Here is a 23,063-nt window from a genome sequence, read left to right as displayed (position 1 = left end):
AGCAACCCCATCAACAAAATCATCAACCTGTGAAGGGGAATAAGCTAAGCTTTTGCACTCTGCAGCACTGCTCAGTGACACAGAGGAGAGAGAAAGTGAAGCAGATTCTTTAAAATTTATAACTGCACTATCTGATAAAGATCTACTAAAATTGAACCTTCTTTTGGGGGAGGAGAACTCTGTTAAAGTAATCCTGAAGGTTATTGGAAAGTGGTCAGAGAGGACAGGGTTGTGAGGAAATACTGTTATTTCTTCACATTCTATGCCGTATGTCAGCACAAGATCCAAAGTATGAAGATGAGAATGCGTGGGACTATTCACATTTTGAACAAAGCCAATAGTGTCTAAGATAGCATTAAAGGCTGCTCTTAAGCTATCGCCTTCAATGTCAGCATGGATGTTAAAATCTCCCACTATGATGACCCTGTCAGTATTTAATACCAAATCAGAAAGGAACTCTGAAAACTCATCTAAAAATTCAGAGTAAGGACCTGGTGGACGATACAAAGTTACAAAAAGAAGAGGTTTTCTTGCCTTGAAATTTGGATCAGGGAAATTAAGGGTTAAATGTTCAAAAGAGTTGTAGGTATTAATTGTTTTGGGAGTAATCAGTAAGTCAGACTGGAAGATTGTTGCTACTCCTCGCCCAGAACTTCTGGGGATGTGAAAATTTAAATAGCTTGAAGGAGTTGCCTCATTTATGCTCACATAATCCTCTTGCTGCAGCCAGGTTTCTGTAAGGCAAAACAAGTCAATGTGATTATCACAAATCAAGTCATTAACTAGTAGAATCTAACAACAACTAAATAAAAATCTATCTAAATTAAAGATAAATCATTTCAAAAGCATTACCATTAGTATAATACTAAAGAATATGCATACAAAATAAAAGATAACTTTTCTTTTTGGGGAGCATGGCAATTCAGGTTTTTTTTCCACCTGTGAACCAAAAGACGGAGTATTAGTACGACGGAGTATTAGGGCCACACATGAAGAGAAAAAATATTTTTGCCATGACGAGATTAAACTCGACATGTCGACTTTAAAGTCGACATGTCGACATTAAACTCAACATTTTGAAAATAAAGTTGAAATGTCATGTTGAGTTTAATCTGGACGTGTCGACTTTAAACTCGCCATTTCGAGAATAAAGTTGATATATCGTGGCGACTTTAATCTCGACATTCCAAAGTTTGGAGAAAAGAGCAACCGTGCTCCACAGCTGCAGTCTGCGTTTTAAGAGTGAAGGTAGTCTTTGACGTGCTGCAACTGTATAGGATTCTGTGCATGTATCCTGTTGAGTTTAGTATTATACTAATGGTAATGCTTCCTGTTGAGTTTAATGTCGACATGTCGACTTTAAAGTTGACATGTCGACTTTAAACTCGCCATTTCGAGAATAAAGTTGATATATCGTGGCGACTTTAATCTCGACGTGTCGACAATAAAGTTGAAATTAGTTCAAGAGAGCCAACCGCTGCACAGGATACATGCACAGAATCCAGAATCAGACATGCCTTCTGTAGATGATTTGGTCAAATTGTACTTTAGAATCGGGTTTAGCAATAAGGAAATCCTCTGTCTTTTAGCCCAGAACCACAGTGTGATTATTAGTGTAAGGACGCTGAAAAGGTTGTGCCGAAAACATCATCTGTTCAGAAGGAAAAGTCATACAAACTTGGAAGAAATGGCCGCATTCTTGCATACTGAAATTGCTGGAAATGGGCAGATGCAAGGATATCGATGATTACATCTGCGTGCAATACAGAGAGGTTATGTTGTATCGCAAAATACAATAAGACAATTGATCAAGTTGCTTGATCCTGAAGGGGTGGAGTACAGGCGTGCGCGGCGCCTGAGACGCAGGCAATATCACAGCAAAGGTCCCAATGCGCTATGGCATATGGATGGGTATGATAGGCTAAAGCCATACGGCATTGCCATCAGTGGTTGCATCGACGGTTTTAGTCGCTATATTGTGTGGATGGAGGCCTACATAACAAACATTAACAAAAAATTGTGTAACAAAAAAACATGCGAACAAATTGAACGCTTACTAAACTTGTCAGCTAGATTTACATGAAAAGAGGTCAGGCACTGCTGGGATTTGAACCCAGGATCTCCTGTTTACTAGACAGGCACTTTGACCAACTAAGCCACAGCGCCTAAACTTTGTAAGGAAATGCTGACTCCTCAAGAAATTCACACAAGACATATGGAAATGTCTTGTGCTCTAAAGCATGAAATAGTAACAACGCTAGAGGTCAAATTCATATTTTCTGCTACGAGGCACAGATGAATTTTTAAATATGACCTATTCCACTACATCCTGACATAACTGTCTTATATAGTGACCATTTTGCCTTTTCATTCTTTTAAAGAAGTGTACTGTAACGATCCAGCCACAGCTCAGGTCTATGCCGAGCGAAAGCGTCACAAAGTTAGATGTCTTTAGTTCTTTACTTATGAAATGTTAGCTCAGCAATATGAGACAAAAAATAAATTGCTACCAGCCGTACCCAGCAGTTATTTGAATCAATTTTCAAAGAATTTCATAAGGTATTCATCTTTAAAGAAACTGCAAAGCCAAAATCATTTGCTGGTAATGTTTTTGCATCATCTGAGCCAGGAGGATGCTCAGGGTTAATAAGATTCTGCCACGGCTGACTCGGTGTTGAAACAGACAAGGCACTTACATAAAAATGGATACAGAAGCACTGGTCCAGGACTTCACTGGAAAAGAGAGAAAAGTTCAAGGTAAGTACCAATAGCAGCTGCTTTAAAGGCATGATTCGAAGAATAAGCACAGCTTAGCAGATGAGATATAAGCTACAATTCAAGTGTTTGAGGTCTCAAAGTACAGTGCACTTTGCACCTGACATTTTGCGACTTTGTCGCCTTTTGGGAAAAAGCAGGACAAGGAAATGAGTGTTTATAAGTTTGAGTGTGCCGCCATATGAACAAACTGGTTCCTATCATTGAGCTGCAGATGGCTGAGAAGGACCAACTCAGAAATATGAAGGCTAGATGATATTTCTCCATGAGGTTCTTAAAGATGTTTTACAAGAAGACTAAACATCATGACCAGCAAATTGTGGATGCTTAGTTAAAAGGCACTGCTGGGATTTGAACCCAGGATCTCCTGTTTACAAGACAGGCACTTTGACCAACTAAGCAACAGCGCCATTTGCATACAGAAAATGAATTTTTTTCGAAACCAAAAAATTGTGTAACAAAAAAACATGCAAAAAAATTCAATGCTTACTAAACTTGTCATGTAGAAAAACATGAAGAGAGGTCAGGCACTGCTGGGATTTGAACCCAGGATCTCCTGTTTACTAGACAGGCACTTTGACCAACTAAGCCACAGCGCCTAAACTTTGTAAGGAAATGCTGACTCCACAAGAAATTCACACAAGACATATGGAAATGTCTTGTACTCTAAAGCATGAAATAGTAACAACGCTAGAGGTCAAATTCATATTTTCTGCTACGAGGCACAGATGAATTTTTAAATATGACCTATTCCACTTAACAGTCAGATGCTTATACATCCTGACATAACTGTCTTATATAGTGACCATTTTGCCTTTTCATTCTTTTAAAGAAGTGTACTGTAACGATCCAGCCACAGTTCAGGTCTATGCCGAGCGAAAGCGTCACAAAGTTAGATGTCTTTAGTTCTTTACTTATGAAATATTAGCTCAGCAACATGAGACAAAAAATTAATTGCTACCAGCCATACCCAGCAGTTATTTGAATCAATTTTCAAAGAATTTCATAAGGTATTCATCTTTAAAGAAACTGCAAAGCCAAAATCATTTGCTGGTAATGTTTTTGCATTATCTGAGCCAGAAGGATGTTCAGGGTTAATAAGATTCTGCCACGGCTGACTCGGTGTTGAAACAGACAAGGCACTTACATAAAAATGGATACAGAAGCACTGGTCCAGGACTTCACTGGAAAAGAGAGAAAAGTTCAAGGTAAGTACCAATAGCAGCTGCTTTAAAGGCATGATTCGGAGAATAGCACAGCTTAGCAGATGAGATATAAGCTACAATTCAAGTGTTTGAGGTCTCAAAGTACAGTTCACTTTGCACCTGACATTTTGCGACTTTGTCGCCTTTTGGGAAAAAGCAGGACAAGGAAATGAGTGTTTATAAGTTTGAGTGTGCCGCCATATGAACAAACTGGTTCCTATCATTGAGCTGCAGATGGCTGAGAAGGAACAACTCAGAAATATGAAGGATAGATGATATTTCTCCATGAGGTTCTTAAAGATGTTTTACAAGAAGACTAAACATCATGACCAGCAAATTGTGGATGCTTAGTTAAAAGGCACTGCTGGGATTTGAACCCAGGATCTCCTGTTTACAAGACAGGCACTTTGACCAACTAAGCAACAGCGCCATTTGCATACAGAAAATGAATTTTTTTCGAAACCAAAAAATTGTGTAACAAAAAAGCATGCAAAAATTCAATGCTTACTAAACTTGTCAGCTAGAATTACATGAAAAGAGGTCAGGCACTGCTGGGATTTGAACCCAGGATCTCCTGTTTACTAGACAGGCACTTTGACCAACTAAGCCACAGCGCCTAAACTTCGTAAGGAAATGCTGACTCCTCAACAAATTCACACAAGACATATGGAAATGTCTTGTACTCTAAAGGATGAAATAGTAACAACGCTAGAGGTCAAATTCATATTTTCTGCTACGAGGCACAGATGAATTTTTAAATATGACCTATTCCACTTAACAGTCAGATGCTTATACATCCTGACATAACTGTCTTATATAGTGACCATTTTGCCTTTTCATTCTTTTAAAGAAGTGTACTGTAACGATCCAGCCACAGTTCAGGTCTATGCCGAGCGAAAGCGTCACAAAGTTAGATGTCTTTAGTTCTTTGCTTATGAAATGTTAGCTCAGCAATATGAGACAAAAAATAAATTGCTACCAACTGTACCCAGCAGTTATTTGAATCAATTTTCAAAGAATTTCATAAGGTATTCATCTTTAAAGAAACTGCAAAGCCAAAATCATTTGCTGGTAATGTTTTTGCATCATCTGAGCCAGGAGGATGCTCAGGGTTAATAAGATTCTGCCACGGCTGACTCGGTGTTGAAACAGACAAGGCACTTACATAAAAATGGATACAGAAGCACTGGTCCAGGACTTCACTGGAAAAGAGAGAAAAGTTCTAGGTAAGTACCAATAGCAGCTGCTTTAAAGGCATGATTCGGAGAATAAGCACAGCTTAGCAGATGAGATATAAGCTACAATTCAAGTGTTTGAGGTCTCAAAGTACAGTGCACTTTGCACCTGACATTTTGCGACTTTGTCGCCTTTTGGGAAAAAGCAGGACAAGGAAATGAGTGTTTATAAGTTTGAGTGTGCCGCCATATGAACAAACTGGTTCCTATCATTGAGCTGCAGATGGCTGAGAAGGACCAACTCAGAAATATGAAGGGTAGATGATATTTCTTCATGAGGTTCTTAAAGATGTTTTACAAGAAGACTAAACATCATGACCAGCAAATTGTGGATGCTTAGTTAAAAGGCACTGCTGGGATTTGAACCCAGGATCTCCTGTTTACAAGACAGGCACTTTGACCAACTAAGCAACAGCGCCATTTGCATACAGAAAATGAATTTTTTTCGAAACCAAAAAATTGTGTAACAAAAAAACATGCAAAAAAATTCAATGCTTACTAAACTTGTCATGTAGAAAAACATGAAGAGAGGTCAGGCACTGCTGGGATTTGAACCCAGGATCTCCTGTTTACTAGACAGGCACTTTGACCAACTAAGCCACAGCGCCTAAACTTTGTAAGGAAATGCTGACTCCTCAAGAAATTCACACAAGACATATGGAAATGTCTTGTACTCTAAAGCATGAAATAGTAACAACGCTAGAGGTCAAATTCATATTTTCTGCTACGAGGCACAGATGAATTTTTAAATATGACCTATTCCACTACATCCTGACATAACTGTCTTATATAGTGACCATTTTGCCTTTTCATTCTTTTAAAGAAGTGTACTGTAACGATCCAGCCACAGCTCAGGTCTATGCCGAGCGAAAGCGTCACAAAGTTAGATGTCTTTAGTTCTTTACTTATGAAATGTTAGCTCAGCAATATGAGACAAAAAATAAATTGCTACCAGCCGTACCCAGCAGTTATTTGAATCAATTTTCAAAGAATTTCATAAGGTATTCATCTTTAAAGAAACTGCAAAGCCAAAATCATTTGCTGGTAATGTTTTTGCATCATCTGAGCCAGAAGGATGCTCAGGGTTAATAAGATTCTGCCACGGCTGACTCGGTGTTGAAACAGACAAGGCACTTACATAAAAATGGATACAGAAGCACTGGTCCAGGACTTCACTGGAAAAGAGAGAAAAGTTCAAGGTAAGTACCAATAGCAGCTGCTTTAAAGGCATGATTCGGAGAATAAGCACAGCTTAGCAGATGAGATATAAGCTACAATTCAAGTGTTTGAGGTCTCAAAGTACAGTGCACTTTGCACCTGACATTTTGCGACTTTGTCGCCTTTTGGGAAAAAGCAGGACAAGGAAATGAGTGTTTATAAGTTTGAGTGTGCCGCCATATGAACAAACTGGTTCCTATCATTGAGCTGCAGATGGCTGAGAAGGACCAACTCAGAAATATGAAGGCTAGATGATATTTCTCCATGAGGTTCTTAAAGATGTTTTACAAGAAGACTAAACATCATGACCAGCAAATTGTGGATGCTTAGTTAAAAGGCACTGCTGGGATTTGAACCCAGGATCTCCTGTTTACAAGACAGGCACTTTGACCAACTAAGCAACAGCGCCATTTGCATACAGAAAATGAATTTTTTTCGAAACCAAAAAATTGTGTAACAAAAAAACATGCAAAAAAATTCAATGCTTACTAAACTTGTCAGCTAGATTTACATGAAAAGAGGTCAGGCACTGCTGGGATTTGAACCCAGGATCTCCTGTTTACTAGACAGGCACTTTGACCAACTAAGCCACAGCGCCTAAACTTTGTAAGGAAATGCTGACTCCTCAAGAAATTCACACAAGACATATGGAAATGTCTTGTACTCTAAAGGATGAAATAGTAACAACGCTAGAGGTCAAATTCATATTTTCTGCTACGAGGCACAGATGAATTTTTAAATATGACCTATTCCACTTAACAGTCAGATGCTTATACATCCTGACATAACTGTCTTATATAGTGACCATTTTGCCTTTTCATTCTTTTAAAGAAGTGTACTGTAACGATCCAGCCACAGTTCAGGTCTATGCCGAGCGAAAGCGTCACAAAGTTAGATGTCTTTAGTTCTTTGCTTATGAAATGTTAGCTCAGCAATATGAGACAAAAAATAAATTGCTACCAACTGTACTCAGCAGTTATTTGAATCAATTTTCAAAGAATTTCATAAGGTATTCATCTTTAAAGAAACTGCAAAGCCAAAATCATTTGCTGGTAATGTTTTTGCATCATCTGAGCCAGAAGGATGCTCAGGGTTAATAAGATTCTGCCACGGCTGACTCGGTGTTGAAACAGACAAGGCACTTACATAAAAATGGATACAGAAGCACTGGTCCAGGACTTCACTGGAAAAGAGAGAAAAGTTCAAGGTAAGTACCAATAGCAGCTGCTTTAAAGGCATGATTCGGAGAATAAGCACAGCTTAGCAGATGAGATATAAGCTACAATTCAAGTGTTTGAGGTCTCAAAGTACAGTGCACTTTGCACCTGACATTTTGCGACTTTGTCGCCTTTTGGGAAAAAGCAGGACAAGGAAATTAGTGTTTATAAGTTTGAGTGTGCCGCCATATGAACAAACTGGTTCCTATTATTTAGTTGTAGATGGCTGAGAAGGACCAACTCAGAAATATGAAGGGTAGATGATATTTCTCCATGAGGTTCTTAACCCATTTAGGCCTAAAACGCCTGGAAAAAACACCTTAAAAACCTATGGCCGATTTTAAAAAATACCCCTAAAACCTGAAGTTTTTCTGTAAATTCAGCAACTGTGTCAACGCCTTAATTATTGATATCTCAGCTTCTGTAGCAGATAGAACTCAAAATATATTTTATCTTTGAAATTCTTCCAAAAAAAAAAATGTGAAAAGCAGTAATCAAAAAAAAAAAAAATTCAACCTTTTATTTTTTCCATATGTGATCATGTCTTCATTGAGAATGTGCAATATAAAACGTTTTCAAAATAAAGAACAAACATTACATAAATAACTATCTGATGATTACTTATTAACAGTATTATTATGCATAATAATGCATATGTCTGTGTTATAAATTGCATACAACCTACCTCCAGATGGCCACAAATCTGTCCCGGGACATATTTTGGGGGAACTGTGTCCTGAAGAGAGGTTTACATACACAGCCCAATAAATGTCTTCATCTCCGTCACAGTCACGGGTGACCACTTTGCCATCTTTGCTCTTGTTGGAGTTTGGTTTGTTTGGTCACTGTACCTATTCGTCTCGGTAACTAGATGCATCCAAAGTTCTTCATTAAAAATATGCTCAAATGCCTGCAGCGGTGTGGCGTCTGCAGGCAAATCAACTTTCACTCCAGGTGTGCGGTTGAAAACACTCCGTGCATTGCGGTGGTAGTTCGATTGGTTCAGCGCGTTCAAAGTCATCATTTCATCTATACCGTCATCAAAGCCGACACACTCCTCAAAATCACTGCCTTCCGACAACTCTTCTCTGTCAAACTCCTCCATGTTTGCTTGAAAAAAACTTCTTTCTTCTTGCTTGACTTATATGCTCTCCCGGCGTCAATGGTAGAATGACGCAACAGCACCCCCGGCTTGAATGGTAGAAATGCGGTAATGCTTTCCCGGCCTAAATGGGTTAAAGATGATTTACAAGAAGACTGAACATCATGACCAGAGAAGTGTGGATGCTTAGTTAAAAGGCACTGCTGGGATTTGAACCCAGGATCTCCTGTTTACAAGACAGGCACTTTGACCAACTAAGCAACAGCGCCATTTGCATATAGAACCTGAAATGTTTTTGACAGAAAAAAATCCTGAAGCCAAAAAATGTAACACTTACTAATCTTATCAACCAGGTTTACATGACAAGAGGTCAGGCACTGCTGGGATTTGAACCCAGGATCTCCTGTTTACTAGACAGGCACTTTGACCAACTAAGCCACAGCGCCTAAATTTTCAAAACAAATGCTGACCTCCCAAGAAATTTACCCAAGACACCTGGAAATGTCTTGTACTCAAAGGTATGAAATAGTAACAATGCTAGAGGTCAAATTGATATTTTCCACTACGAGGCACAGAGGAATTTTTAAATAAGATCTATTCCCTTCAAAAGTCAGACGCTTATGCATCCTGACATAACTGTCTTATATAGTGACCATTTTGCCTTGTCATTCTTTTAAAGAAGTGAAATGTAATAATCCAGCCACATGTCAGGTCTATGCCAAGTCAAAGCATCAGAAAGTTTGATGTCTTTAGTTGTTAACCTATGAACAGTTAGCCCAGCAAAATGAGACAAAAACTACATTGCTACCAACCAAACCCAGCAGTTAGTTCAATCAATTTTCAAAAAATGTCATAAGGTATTCATCTTTAAAGAAACTGCAAAGCAAAAAACATTTGCTGGTAGTGTTTTTGCATGATCTGAGCCAGAAGGATACTCAGGGTCAATAAGATTCTGCCACGACCAACTCTGAGTTGGAACAGACAAAGCACTTACATAAAAATGGATACAGAAGCACTGGTCCAGGTCTACACTGGGAATGAGAGAATAGTTTAAGGTAAGGGCCAATAGCAGCTGCTTTAAAGGCATCATCCAGAGAACAAGCACAGCTTAGCAGATGAGATATCAGCTACAGTTCAAGCTTTTGACGTCCCAAAGTACAGTGCACTTTGCACTTGACATTTTGTGGCTGTGTCGCCTTTTGGGAAAAAGCACGGCAAGGAAATTAGTGTTGAGAAGTTTGAGTGTACCGCTATATAAACAAACAGGTTCCTATTATTTAGTTGTAGATGGCTGAGAAGGACCAAATCAGAAATATAAAGGGTAGATGATATTTCCCCATTAGGTTCTTAAAGATGATTTACAAGAAGACTGAACATCATGACCAGAGAAGTGTGGATGCTTAGTTAAAAGGCACTGCTGGGATTTGAACCCAGGATCTCCTGTTTACAAGACAGGCACTTTGACCAACTAAGCAACAGCGCCATTTGCATATAGAACCTGAAATGTTTTTGACAGAAAAAAATCCTGAAGCCAAAAAATGTAACACTTACTAATCTTATCAAACAGGTTTACATGACAAGAGGTCAGGCACTGCTGGGATTTGAACCCAGGATCTCCTGTTTACTAGACAGGCACTTTGACCAACTAAGCCACAGCGCCTAAATTTTCAAAACAAATGCTGACCTCCCAAGAAATTTACCCAAGACACCTGGAAATGTCTTGTACTCAAAGGTATGAAATAGTAACAATGCTAGAGGTCAAATTGATATTTTCCACTACGAGGCACAGAGGAATTTTTAAATAAGATCTATTCCCTTCAAAAGTCAGACGCTTATGCATCCTGACATAACTGTCTTATATAGTGACCATTTTGCCTTGTCATTCTTTTAAAGAAGTGAAATGTAATAATCCAGCCACATGTCAGGTCTATGCCAAGTCAAAGCATCAGAAAGTTTGATGTCTTTAGTTGTTAACCTATGAACAGTTAGCCCAGCAAAATGAGACAAAAACTACATTGCTACCAACCAAACCCAGCAGTTAGTTCAATCAATTTTCAAAAAATGTCATAAGGTATTCATCTTTAAAGAAACTGCAAAGCAAAAAACATTTGCTGGTAGTGTTTTTGCATGATCTGAGCCAGAAGGATACTCAGGGTCAATAAGATTCTGCCACGACCAACTCTGAGTTGGAACAGACAAAGCACTTACATAAAAATGGATACAGAAGCACTGGTCCAGGTCTACACTGGGAATGAGAGAATAGTTTAAGGTAAGGGCCAATAGCAGCTGCTTTAAAGGCATCATCCAGAGAACAAGCACAGCTTAGCAGATGAGATATCAGCTACAGTTCAAGCTTTTGACGTCCCAAAGTACAGTGCACTTTGCACTTGACATTTTGTGGCTGTGTCGCCTTTTGGGAAAAAGCACGGCAAGGAAATTAGTGTTGAGAAGTTTGAGTGTACCGCTATATAAACAAACAGGTTCCTATTATTTAGTTGTAGATGGCTGAGAAGGACCAAATCAGAAATATAAAGGGTAGATGATATTTCCCCATTAGGTTCTTAAAGATGATTTACAAGAAGACTGAACATCATGACCAGAGAAGTGTGGATGCTTAGTTAAAAGGCACTGCTGGGATTTGAACCCAGGATCTCCTGTTTACAAGACAGGCACTTTGACCAACTAAGCAACAGCGCCATTTGCATATAGAACCTGAAATGTTTTTGACAGAAAAAAATCCTGAAGCCAAAAAATGTAACACTTACTAATCTTATCAACCAGGTTTACATGACAAGAGGTCAGGCACTGCTGGGATTTGAACCCAGGATCTCCTGTTTACTAGACAGGCACTTTGACCAACTAAGCCACAGCGCCTAAATTTTCAAAACAAATGCTGACCTCCCAAGAAATTTACCCAAGACACCTGGAAATGTCTTGTACTCAAAGGTATGAAATAGTAACAATGCTAGAGGTCAAATTGATATTTTCCACTACGAGGCACAGAGGAATTTTTAAATAAGATCTATTCCCTTCAAAAGTCAGACGCTTATGCATCCTGACATAACTGTCTTATATAGTGACCATTTTGCCTTGTCATTCTTTTAAAGAAGTGAAATGTAATAATCCAGCCACATGTCAGGTCTATGCCAAGTCAAAGCATCAGAAAGTTTGATGTCTTTAGTTGTTAACCTATGAACAGTTAGCCCAGCAAAATGAGACAAAAACTACATTGCTACCAACCAAACCCAGCAGTTAGTTCAATCAATTTTCAAAAAATGTCATAAGGTATTCATCTTTAAAGAAACTGCAAAGCAAAAAACATTTGCTGGTAGTGTTTTTGCATGATCTGAGCCAGAAGGATACTCAGGGTCAATAAGATTCTGCCACGACCAACTCTGAGTTGGAACAGACAAAGCACTTACATAAAAATGGATACAGAAGCACTGGTCCAGGTCTACACTGGGAATGAGAGAATAGTTTAAGGTAAGGGCCAATAGCAGCTGCTTTAAAGGCATCATCCACAGAACAAGCACAGCTTAGCAGATGAGATATCAGCTACAGTTCAAGCTTTTGACGTCCCAAAGTACAGTGCACTTTGCACTTGACATTTTGTGGCTGTGTCGCCTTTTGGGAAAAAGCACGGCAAGGAAATTAGTGTTGAGAAGTTTGAGTGTACCGCTATATAAACAAACAGGTTCCTATTATTTAGTTGTAGATGGCTGAGAAGGACCAAATCAGAAATATAAAGGGTAGATGATATTTCCCCATTAGGTTCTTAAAGATGATTTACAAGAAGACTGAACATCATGACCAGAGAAGTGTGGATGCTTAGTTAAAAGGCACTGCTGGGATTTGAACTATATTTCTTCTTTGGTACCTTACCAGCTTGTTTTGTTTATATGACCGCCATTGTGGAAAACGACTCATGAAGATGAACCAAGTAGAAAAGCGAGGTGCTTTTTCCACCTGGATGTCCCTCTGTTGTTGCACAAACTTGCACCTTGCGTTTTTTTTTTCCCACTTCCTCTCCGTCTCGGCCAGGGACACTGCCAGGACTTTGGGGCCCCAAAATAGCCTTTGATATGGTGGCCCCACACAGAAAAAAAATTATGTAGGCTCGTAACTTCTATAAAGATGATTTGTTTAATTCACTATCACTATGTAAAATGACGCACGCGCAGCACTTAAGCCCTGCTACGAGCAAACTGCCGGTGATAGACGGGGAGACCAGATGCGATGCAGGACGGGTGTTTTGGTCAATATATTCATGCTTTGCTTCGCTGTTTACTGCTTAAAAAATAAAGGAGAACACAAAATAATTCATTTCACTGCTGGATTTTCTTTTTATGTTATAAATATAGCGGTAAAGATATGTTCTTCTTTTTTTTTGCCCCCCCCCTATGTCAAGGGCCTTTAGAATCTCTCTAACTTTTCCCCCCATACAGCACCCCTGGTCTCGGTTGTATCTAGACCCACAGCTACTCCGTGATTGTCCCTCTTGGGCTGTGGCGTGGAATAACATAGCGCAGGCTACGCTTCAAAATTGGACATCAATCAATTATGTCTGCGTCATACCTGCAACAAGCTCACTGCAGCACACTGCTGCAGGAGTATTACCAGTCCTTTAGTCTGTTCATCTAATGAACCGCTAGCTTTCCAGACTCAAAAGTCTTCTGCTCTATGTAATTTCCACAGCTGGCTCCACATCTGCCTTTTCTCTCCTTCCCACACATTGACTCACAGACAAATGGGCTCAAAAGCAATGAGATTTGGACGCTGGAGAGTCCTATCAGCTTTGTTTTCCATCATACCAAGTTTCAAAGTGTTTTATGGTTGTGAGGTATAGCTGATATTAGAAATACATTCAACTGGCCGCTACAGAATCAACCAACCCTATAATGTAAGAATAATATATTTTGAAAAATGTATATTTACCTTTTTGAGCAAAAATGATAGATTTTATATTGCTCTAGTGCCAAACACTAATGAGGAGCAGCCATGGTAACATAATCAGCAAAATGAACATGATGTTGTATTTCTTTGCCATATTCAATGTCCCACTGGTTCACCTCACTATCTGCAAGGAATACAAAGATCAGTTTTGTGTAAATGTATGTAATTTTTTATTTATCCTTTTATGTTTTTTGCTGAGTCAAGCTGAGCTTTTTGTCAACCTGAGTTTAACTTTGTTTTTTGTCTTTGCCTCTCGGCAGGAAGTCATCCTGCAAACTGGATTTCTCTGACCTTCACTCCCTGGAAGGATCAACTGAGCTTCAAACTGAGCTGGGATTCAAACAGGAGGTTTGGATCCACTTTTCCCAAGAGATTGTTTGTGCTTCTCACTGAGAAAGGGATATTCTCCACTACGACCCATTCAAGTACCGCAGGAAATCTGAGTGGCAGTCAGTTTCTCCGTTCACCAACTTTCAACCGCATTCTGGGTAACCCCTGTTCCGCCCTCCACCGAATCAGACAAACACTGGAACCACGGCACAAAGACAGGAGTCAAGGATTCAACAACTTCTCTGGAAACGTTAGTCTGCAACCAAATCCTCTTCCCCAAGTTCTCGAGTCAAATTCCCCACTGAGCTTGAACTAACCGCTGTGTCTTCCCCTCACTTTACAGTTCCAGTTGAGCAGTGTTCAGAGCAACACTACTCCCTCTGCTAAACTTCCTCAATAAAACCTATTAAACCTTTTCCCTGGTCTCTCTGTTCGGTTTTCTGCATTTGGGTCTGAACTTTGTAACATCATGACAGGATGAAGACCAAGGTTCAGGAAATTGTGTTTGGGTAAGGTTATATCAATTAAAACATTTTTTTGGGGGATTGGGTAAGGATTAGGTGAGAAGGAAAAAAAAATGGAAATCCAATTTAGAAAGACTGCAGCTGGGACTGAACCCATAGAGTGTAGTTGCTACAGGTATCAGTTAGTAACTTGAACGATGTGATTCAAGCAGGGGCAGTCTGCATATTTTCTGGGATTCTTATTAATATGGTTTTAAAGAAAAATATATCAAAAGTTTGAATTTTTTCATTATCATGCAAGTTTATTTCTGTGATTATTCTGCCTTCTTTTCCCCAGGGCTCCCAACCTGAAAGGAGAGAAACATATCCATGTGAAATCCTTAGAATCCCCTCTAAGTTTATTCAACTATTGTCACCCATTCCAGGTAGGCAATAAAAAGTTCTACTGGATTCACTTTGTATTAGTCTTTGTCCTGTTTCACAAAGGTAGGCAGCAGCTTGACAAAGCCATGATGGTAATTATTTTACATCCAAGTAGTATGCAGTTCTGCATATACAGTATACACACACACATCAATTTCAAACAGATGGTATCGGTATTGTATCTGTGTCAGCCAATACTGCACAGCCAGGTATCGGCATCGGTGCAACACTACTAAGGCGTACACTGAAATGTGACACATGCATCAGGTTATGAATGAGCTCTAATCACAGTTTTGTGGTTGGCTGGAGCTCCGTGCCCAATGTGTGACTGAAAGGCTCACTGTGATTGGTTGTTGCTATATGCCAACAATGCGTGACCTGCCTAAGAGAAGGAGACTGGAATTGTATATACAACTTCCAGGTTGTATATCTGTAAACAACATGCATAATTTGAACATCTTAACCATGCTGTCACAGATTTTCTAATTAATTTCTTTTTTCTTTTTTATAAAACACTTAACATTGCAAGCACAATTGCTGGCCGACTGCTAAGGAAACTGCCTTAGTACTGTTAGAATATTTCAAGCTTCACCATGCAAACACTGTTCCCGTACTGATGAAAATAATCTCACCTCTCATGCCAAGTTCCCAGAGTGGCTCCAATGCATAGCAGCCTGACCTACATCCTGATTATTTCAGCTAATAATCTGCAAACTCATTATACATTTAGCAGGCATTTATTGAGTTTGAAAAAAGGGAAAATTAGTTAACATTGAATCCAAAGTAACCGACTGCTTACTGATGCAGTAACCCACACTGCATCCTAATCCCAATTCACAACTCATGCCAATACACATACTGGGCAGAACACACATATTTTCATGAAGCTAACAGATCTTATTAAAAACACTTATTTCTCACATTTAGACTCACATATACATGGCAAGAAAACTAATCATTTGATTTTTTTCCCCCAAAAGTTTACAAAAGAGAGAAAAAGAAAATCAATAAATCTTCAAGGGGGTTTCATGTAAACAAACAAAAGCGTTACCTTGGCAGTCCACCCAGGTCCATATCCGCAGAAATGTATGGCCCAGGGCGTAGAATAACCCATAACCCCAGCTCAGCTGCCAGAGATAGGTATGCTCTGCCGAGAAAGATCACAAACTTAAGACTCATGATAAGACCTAAATACAAGGGCATTTGAAAAGTGCCTAGAAAGCATTGCAGTAAACTGCGGCATCACATCCCTCTTCACCTTGTGGATACATGCTTTAATAATCTGCTCTTGTGGAGATAAGGCTGTTGTCAGGTGGGACTCCCACTCTCTGGATAAAACCCACACCGACTGGATTCTGAGAAGAGAAACTTTTTCTGCTAACGTGAGTCCCGTTCATTTCTGATTTTTGCAAGACGTTGTTCAAAGTTTCCACGGACCCTGAACCAACCTCTGAACTTCCCTTCTCACTTCCAGTTCTGGTTCACCAGCTCTCTGAGTTACCCTGGATCACCTTATTGATTACTTCAATAAACCTGTTAAACTTTTACTCTGGTTCTCTGAGTGGTTTCCTGCATGTGGGTCAGATCTCTCAAAAACATTATGACAATCATAGTTAGAGGAGTGCTAATGATCTTATCTTTCATAGAATCAATGTTATTTATAAAGAATCCCATAAAATCATGATGCTCAACAGAGCTATGGCTCTGGGTGAGTTTTACTACTGCATGAAAAATAAATCTAGCATTATTATTCTTCTCTGCTAGAAGAATAATAATCTAACTAATATAAATAATCTGGTCTTTCTTTACAAAGGGTCTTTTTATATGGCAGTTAACTATTTTTCCAGACTAGGTAGGATTCCCATAGGCATCTAAAATGCCATTTTCAGTGCTCTGGGGGGTGTGCCTCTCCAGCTCTCCACAACCACTATTGAGCATTTTTTCTATGGATAAACTTTACATGCACAAGTTCATCCTCACAAACAACTACAGGTGCTTGGCTCCAGGTACTTAAAGATTCACTTCCATACAGAAACCCCACATTCATATCTTCAGGTAACACAGAGTACATGTCAGACTTAATAATATTACTTTAGCGATAGTTTCAAGGTGTTGCTTTATTGTATATCTCGTACCATGTCTTTTGGTTGTGCTGTTCTTTTTTCATCTCGTGACAGGTGATGAAGCAGACTGAAAATGTTTTGTCATTGTCTCCTTTCTATCTCCTCTTTCTTTCATCTTTTCTCTTTTTTTTCAATTTTTTCCTTTTTCTTCTTCTGTTTTTATGCTCTACTTACATTGCAGTGTCCATATAAACTGTAAAACTTCCTGCATAATTATAATAAAGCAATTTATGGCAATTGCCATACTGCTCCACTTGTGAAAGTAAAATCTATTGGGCTCTTTTTGGCATCAAGACAATTATTCTTATTTCCACATTGCCAGACAGGACACTCTTAAAAAAAAAAAAAAACCTAGCGTCTTGCTTAAGTGCAGCGATACATTTAACCAGGGAGCCAGCATTCTATTTTAAAAGTGTTTCTTTTTCAAATGGACTTTGTTGTCTAAGTCAGTATGCATAGAACTTGCAACCCCATCACTAGTGATCCCTTGCAGTCAAAATCTGAACAAATCCATCCTTTTCAGAGTTACATTATTTTTTTAAGTTATGCTTTATTTATTCACAAATAGCTGAGTTTTACTTACAAGCTTGACTTAAATGTATGTTACACCAACTACACCAAACAATGAACTTTTAGTTTTCAGTCTGATTAATAACCTTCATTATTTGTTTTCAGTGATTGCAGAGAAAATCAATTTAGTGTTTATTTGTGCAATAATGTCTTTATTGAAATAGATGAATGAGTGCCTTCATTTATGCTGACATGACACCACATGCTGCTCACTGCTTAGCTGTCATCCCTGTACCATGTAAATATTAGCATAATAATCCTTAAATGAACACAGTTATTTATCTTTACAGATGTTTTTTATCCTGTGAAATAAAGTTTGATACAGACATGGTTTTCACTGTGGGAGATTTAAAAAGGCATGACTGCAAATCTGTACATGTTCTACGCAGCATTCAGTTTTGGCTACATGGCTAGGCAATTTATTATCTTTCCTACAGAGCCTTGGTCTCCAGCTATGATGGTTAGGCTCTAGCACAAGCAAACAGCCACACATGTCATGCAAATCTACACAGATTTTGCTTGAACGATGAATCACTGATATCAACAATCTTGAGGATGCAGTGCTTCACATTGCTACAATAGCCAGGAGATGGCGGTAGAGGATTTTCACGTTGACTTTTCTCAAATTATGATTAGACTTAGTACACAGATTTTATTTTATCATTTTTTAACACACAAGTGTAAACAAAAAGATATTTTGTTAAGTACAGCTCTCTAGACTATTTCATTTTTTAAAGTGAAGGTAAACAGCAGTGATAAAAACATTGTGATGAAGAAAAGTGATGTGAACATATGACTGTATAGTTAAATGTTTTGTTTACCCATTTTACATAACATTCAGCACTCTAATGGCAGTGGGGAAGAAACTGTTCTGGAATCTGCTGGACCTGCATCAGATGCTTCGAAGCCTCTTCCCAGAGAGCAGCGGGGAAAACAGTCCATGGTGAGGGTCTGAGGGGTCATTTATGATGTTACGGGCTCGGGACACGAAGCGCTGGGATGAAATGTCTTTTATGGAGGGAAGAAGAGCCCCGATGATCCTCTCTGCTGTTCTTACCACTCCTCTCACCTTCTTCTTGTCTGAGGCGCTGCAGCCTCACACAGTGAGACAGCTGGTCAGAACGCTCACTATGGTGCTTTTGTAGAAGGTGGTGAGGATGAGTGGGGGCAGGTGGGCTCTCCTCAACCTACGCAAGAAGTACATCCGCTTTTGTGCCCTTTTGCTAAGTGAGGTGGGGTTTACAGTCCAATTGAGGTTGTCTGTGATGTTCACCCCCAGGAATTTGGTGCTGCTGACCACATCTACAGCTGTTGATGAGCAGTGGAGCATAGTTAGGCCGGTTCTTCCTGAAGTCCAAGATGATCTCCTTCATCTTCTCCACGTTCGGGATGTTTAATATGGAAGTTAGGTCCCCCTGAACGCGGCTGCACCTCGGAACTTCCCTACCGGTTCTTTACCTGGAGAGATAATTATTTACTACTCTTGAGTGTGCTTTGGTGGCACAGTGGGTAGACCCATGTATGGAGGCCTTAGTCCTCGACGCGGGCAACCCTGGTTCAAATCTGGCCTATGGGCTTTTCCTGCATGTCTCTCCCCCTCTCATTCCCCTTTCCTGTCAGCCTACTATCCATAAAAACAAGCCACTAGTGCTGTAAAAAAAAAAAAAATTTACTACTCTTAACTCAAACTGGGTAAAACCATATAAAAAAGGACTGTAAAAAAGTAACAGTTTTTATTCCAGGTCAGGTCGTTACAGGACAGAAATTGCTTGGAGTTTGCACAGCTGTGGGCTCAGAAAAAAACAGAGAGCATCCGGCAAAGATTGAGCCCCGAACAAAGTCATCTCCTCCTTCTTATACCTCATGAGTCCATGTTTTGCATCAGGTGGATGCCTAACTGTTCGTATCAGAAACTGACACGCCATACATGCCTTGATCTTTTACACATCTTGCCTCTTTACCCCAGGATTGAACATAGCTCTCCTTTATTAGTTGGCTCCAAGATGTGCCTATATCCTGTGTATTTTTAAAGACACAAAGGCTGTCCTGATTAGATGGCCTCCGTACACACTGTGACATCCACCATGTGAAGGAAGGCCTTCTACTCTGTCTAGTCTGGCTAACAAAATAACAATGCACATTAGGTATAAAGAATAAACCTAACAAGGATCAAGCTGTTATCTTTGCACCTGTCCACCAGCTGCTCCACCTCCTATCTGTAGTTGTGGTCGCTGTCGTCACTGATGAGGCCCACCACCGTGGTGTTGTGTGCAAACTTCACGATGTGATTGGGGTTGAACCTGGGGACGCAGTCATGTGTCATCAGGGTGAACAATAGGGGGCTCAGGACGCATCCCTGAGGGGATCCTTTGCTTAGGGTAATGACATCAGAGGTGTTCTGTCTGACCCGGACTTGTATGAGGACTGTTTGTGAGGAATTCTAGCAGCCAATTGAGGAGGGGTGTAACCTAGGGGTGTTATGATGATGCATAGGAGTGTTATGATGCGCTATTACCTGAGGCTTACACTGCATAATACCTTCTGCAGGCAGAATGCAACTTGGTGGTCGCTGCAGAGAGAGTCCCGGACGCTGATGTATCAGTGGTCGGAGGACAGGTAGGAGATCATAACAGAGCAGATAAAGGAAGGCAGGATAATTCAGGGGGCAAGGCCAAACCCAATGTCTGTGATATGCTCGATAGTCAGAGTCAGGAGGTCAGAGATCCAGTGAGGTGCCAAGGGGGAATCCTTAATGGAGTTGTGTCACAGTTACAGGTGCGGTACACAGTCAGATGTCCTGAAGGAGTCAGAAGAGAGGTCAGGCAAATAGATCAGATGTGAGCAGGCAAGCTTAGAGGTCCAGAGACAGAACAGGTCAGGGTCAGGTAATCAGAATACAGGAATCCTAGAACACTTTTCACCAATGGTTCGCAAGTAATCTGGCACTGATGACTGGCTCCGAAGGCTGGTTATATAGTGATTAGTGCAGGTGGATCAGATAAGCAGGTGAGAACTGGGCAGAGTTAAGCAGGTGTGTGAGATGATTAATCAGATCAGATATCTGTGCCAAGATCATGACAATTCATTATTTTTTTAATAACATCTATTATGTTAATGAAAAGTAACAATTCTCCATCTCTCTAAATTAATTAATGAGTGATACACAAATTAAAAGTGGTGCAGAAAAAAAATTATTTGTTTAATCAATTTATAGTTTATGCTGTTTTTTATTTTAAACACATAGATTGTCTTGTCCGCTGAGAATGTGCCAACAGTACGAATTGTGCAAGTGCACCGCTGAGATGGAACACTGGGGTATTATATGATGGTCTTACAGTTGTAGACATGGACATGTTTTTGCATTTTTTTCTGCCACATAATTCGAGTTTGAGATAATTTGAGATCAGTTTGCTGGGCCATTTTACGCAGGTTTATGTTTTCATGTAAAACATTTCCTTGGAGCTCTGGCTTAACCTTTTCTCATTTACATTAAATTAAATTCAGTATATTTATATAGCGCCAATTCAAAAAACACCTGTCATCTCAAGGCACTTTACAGAGACAATTCAACCAGATCATATAGTCAAACTGATTCAAAGTTTTCTATTTAAGGAACACCAGTTGATAGCATGAACTCATTGACTCGAAGGTAATCTCTCACACATAACATGCTTAGAGTGACAGTGGAGGAGAAAACTCCCTTTCAATAGGAAGAAATCTCCAGCAGAACCAGGGTCAGTGTGAGCGGCCATCTGCCGAAGCCGACTGGTGTTTAACGAGACAGAAACAGAGATAAAGAAAGAAGCAGAGATCCAAAGGAACAAAACAAACCTCAGCTAGGAGACAATTTTAGCAACAGCCTTTTGTACATTTTCAGCAAGTATGATCATATATTTAGATCTTTCCATCAGTTTTGAGCAGCTTCTCTTTTTCTTACATTGAAAATAATTTTCCACAGATTGAATCTCGAGCTGCCAAGTTTAATTGGTACAGAAGCCCTTAGAAAAACAATTAGTTTTAGTTTTGCTAATCTGTCATGAAAGGAAAGAATTGTGAGGTGCATAATATCAAGTAATGATAACAGATGCAGATCTCTGCAACTACATCAGAGTACCAATGGATCTCTCAGCTGCCTTTCTGAAGCATGTCCTTGTCCAGTGTGTGAATGTAGGTGGCCAGTCATGTTTTGTTGATGAGCAGCGTTTTGTAAGGGGCTTAAATTTTTTATTTATTTTTTTTTTTACCTAACTCTGTTTTAAACTGTGGTGCAAACTTTTTTTTTGGTCTACCAAAACAAATTGGGCTGATTGCATGTCACATTTTTCTTTTTCACTTGTTTAAATGTTTTAGAAAGCATACATTCTTTTCTTTTCCACTTAAGCATTATGCACTTCTTTGCATCAGTGTTTCACAAAAAATATACATTAAGGTTGTGGTTTTAATCTGACAATATGTGTAAAAGTTTAAGAGATAAAAACGTTGTTAAGTACTCTTACGTACGGATGCTTTTTCCAATTTTATTGTTTTAACAAAATGATAAAAATGCTCCCAGATGCGGACCTTGAGATGGAGGGAAGCCTGTAAACCTTACATTATATAACAGTAATTGTAATGCTTGAATCTTCCCTGAGGGTTTGTGTTTTACCTGCAATGATGGGTAAATTACCAACTGAGAAACATTTACTTTCCTGTCAGGTTACTATTTTATTTTTCCTCTGCAGCCTTTAAACTCAACCAAGCCATTAAAAATAATAAAATCTTCAAACAACCGCAACACTCAGGCATATGAATACACCCTGTATGTGACCACCATAACTAGTGGAGGGTTATTACAGTCAAGTAGTAATGATTAATGTTTAAGCCTTAGTGACCATCTGTTAGCATACATTTCATAAGTTTTATTGTTGGGCCATTTGACACGGGACATGATTTAATGTAGTTATGTTGTAGTTATGTTGTCGGCCATATACTTTCTGTCTTTTGATGATGGTTTAAGAAGATTTTTTTTGAGATGCATAAACTTTGGGATTTTTTTTAAATCTTACTCTACTTTGAAGAGCTATAAAAAAAAAGTTCTCTTACCGACAGATGCTGTTTCCTATTTCTTTTTTCACTGTTGCTAAGCAAGACAAAGCCAATCTGCCATTATATATCAGCTATTATCCCAGCTATTATTTTTGGATGCTTTAATCTTTGCAAAGCTTTGCAATATTACAAGCAGCCATGGATGAAAGACAAACTAAAAGCTTTTACTTCCCTATCAGATTATTGTTTTTATGCTTGCTCTGCGGCATTAACACTCAACCAAGCCAATAACTTTGGATCATCTACCAAAAAAATTAGCGACAGCCATATGTCATATGGATACACACTGTATGTGATCACCATCACTAGAAGGGGCTTCAATGACCATTATTAAAGTCAGGTCACAATCTTTAAGGTGGTGCC

General features: G+C 39.3%; 15 non-coding genes across 15 annotated transcripts; all 15 read right to left on the bottom strand.

Moving 5' to 3' along the window:
- Positions 1-2,092: 2,092 nt before the first annotated feature.
- trnat-agu lies at positions 2,093-2,166 on the bottom strand. The gene has a single exon. It is a non-coding gene; the product is annotated as a tRNA-Thr (tRNA).
- A 945-nt stretch (positions 2,167-3,111) lies between these two features.
- Positions 3,112-3,185, bottom strand: trnat-ugu. The gene has a single exon. It is a non-coding gene; the product is annotated as a tRNA-Thr (tRNA).
- A 115-nt stretch (positions 3,186-3,300) lies between these two features.
- On the bottom strand, positions 3,301-3,374 carry trnat-agu. The gene has a single exon. It is a non-coding gene; the product is annotated as a tRNA-Thr (tRNA).
- Positions 3,375-4,336: 962 nt separating this feature from the next.
- trnat-ugu lies at positions 4,337-4,410 on the bottom strand. The gene has a single exon. It is a non-coding gene; the product is annotated as a tRNA-Thr (tRNA).
- A 113-nt stretch (positions 4,411-4,523) lies between these two features.
- Positions 4,524-4,597, bottom strand: trnat-agu. Its single transcript has one exon. It is a non-coding gene; the product is annotated as a tRNA-Thr (tRNA).
- Positions 4,598-5,560: 963 nt separating this feature from the next.
- trnat-ugu lies at positions 5,561-5,634 on the bottom strand. Its single transcript has one exon. It is a non-coding gene; the product is annotated as a tRNA-Thr (tRNA).
- Positions 5,635-5,749: 115 nt separating this feature from the next.
- trnat-agu lies at positions 5,750-5,823 on the bottom strand. Its single transcript has one exon. It is a non-coding gene; the product is annotated as a tRNA-Thr (tRNA).
- Positions 5,824-6,768: 945 nt separating this feature from the next.
- On the bottom strand, positions 6,769-6,842 carry trnat-ugu. The gene has a single exon. It is a non-coding gene; the product is annotated as a tRNA-Thr (tRNA).
- A 115-nt stretch (positions 6,843-6,957) lies between these two features.
- On the bottom strand, positions 6,958-7,031 carry trnat-agu. Its single transcript has one exon. It is a non-coding gene; the product is annotated as a tRNA-Thr (tRNA).
- A 1,916-nt stretch (positions 7,032-8,947) lies between these two features.
- Positions 8,948-9,021, bottom strand: trnat-ugu. The gene has a single exon. It is a non-coding gene; the product is annotated as a tRNA-Thr (tRNA).
- Positions 9,022-9,124: 103 nt separating this feature from the next.
- trnat-agu lies at positions 9,125-9,198 on the bottom strand. Its single transcript has one exon. It is a non-coding gene; the product is annotated as a tRNA-Thr (tRNA).
- A 963-nt stretch (positions 9,199-10,161) lies between these two features.
- On the bottom strand, positions 10,162-10,235 carry trnat-ugu. Its single transcript has one exon. It is a non-coding gene; the product is annotated as a tRNA-Thr (tRNA).
- A 103-nt stretch (positions 10,236-10,338) lies between these two features.
- trnat-agu lies at positions 10,339-10,412 on the bottom strand. Its single transcript has one exon. It is a non-coding gene; the product is annotated as a tRNA-Thr (tRNA).
- A 963-nt stretch (positions 10,413-11,375) lies between these two features.
- trnat-ugu lies at positions 11,376-11,449 on the bottom strand. Its single transcript has one exon. It is a non-coding gene; the product is annotated as a tRNA-Thr (tRNA).
- Positions 11,450-11,552: 103 nt separating this feature from the next.
- Positions 11,553-11,626, bottom strand: trnat-agu. Its single transcript has one exon. It is a non-coding gene; the product is annotated as a tRNA-Thr (tRNA).
- Positions 11,627-23,063: the final 11,437 nt, after the last annotated feature.

The sequence above is a fragment of the Cyprinodon tularosa genome, unplaced genomic scaffold (genome assembly GCF_016077235.1).
Source record: "Cyprinodon tularosa strain WSP-4 unplaced genomic scaffold, ASM1607723v1 ctg453, whole genome shotgun sequence".
In the NCBI taxonomy this organism is placed as follows: domain Eukaryota; kingdom Metazoa; phylum Chordata; class Actinopteri; order Cyprinodontiformes; family Cyprinodontidae; genus Cyprinodon; species Cyprinodon tularosa.
This window is presented reverse-complemented; position numbering and strand designations above follow the sequence as displayed.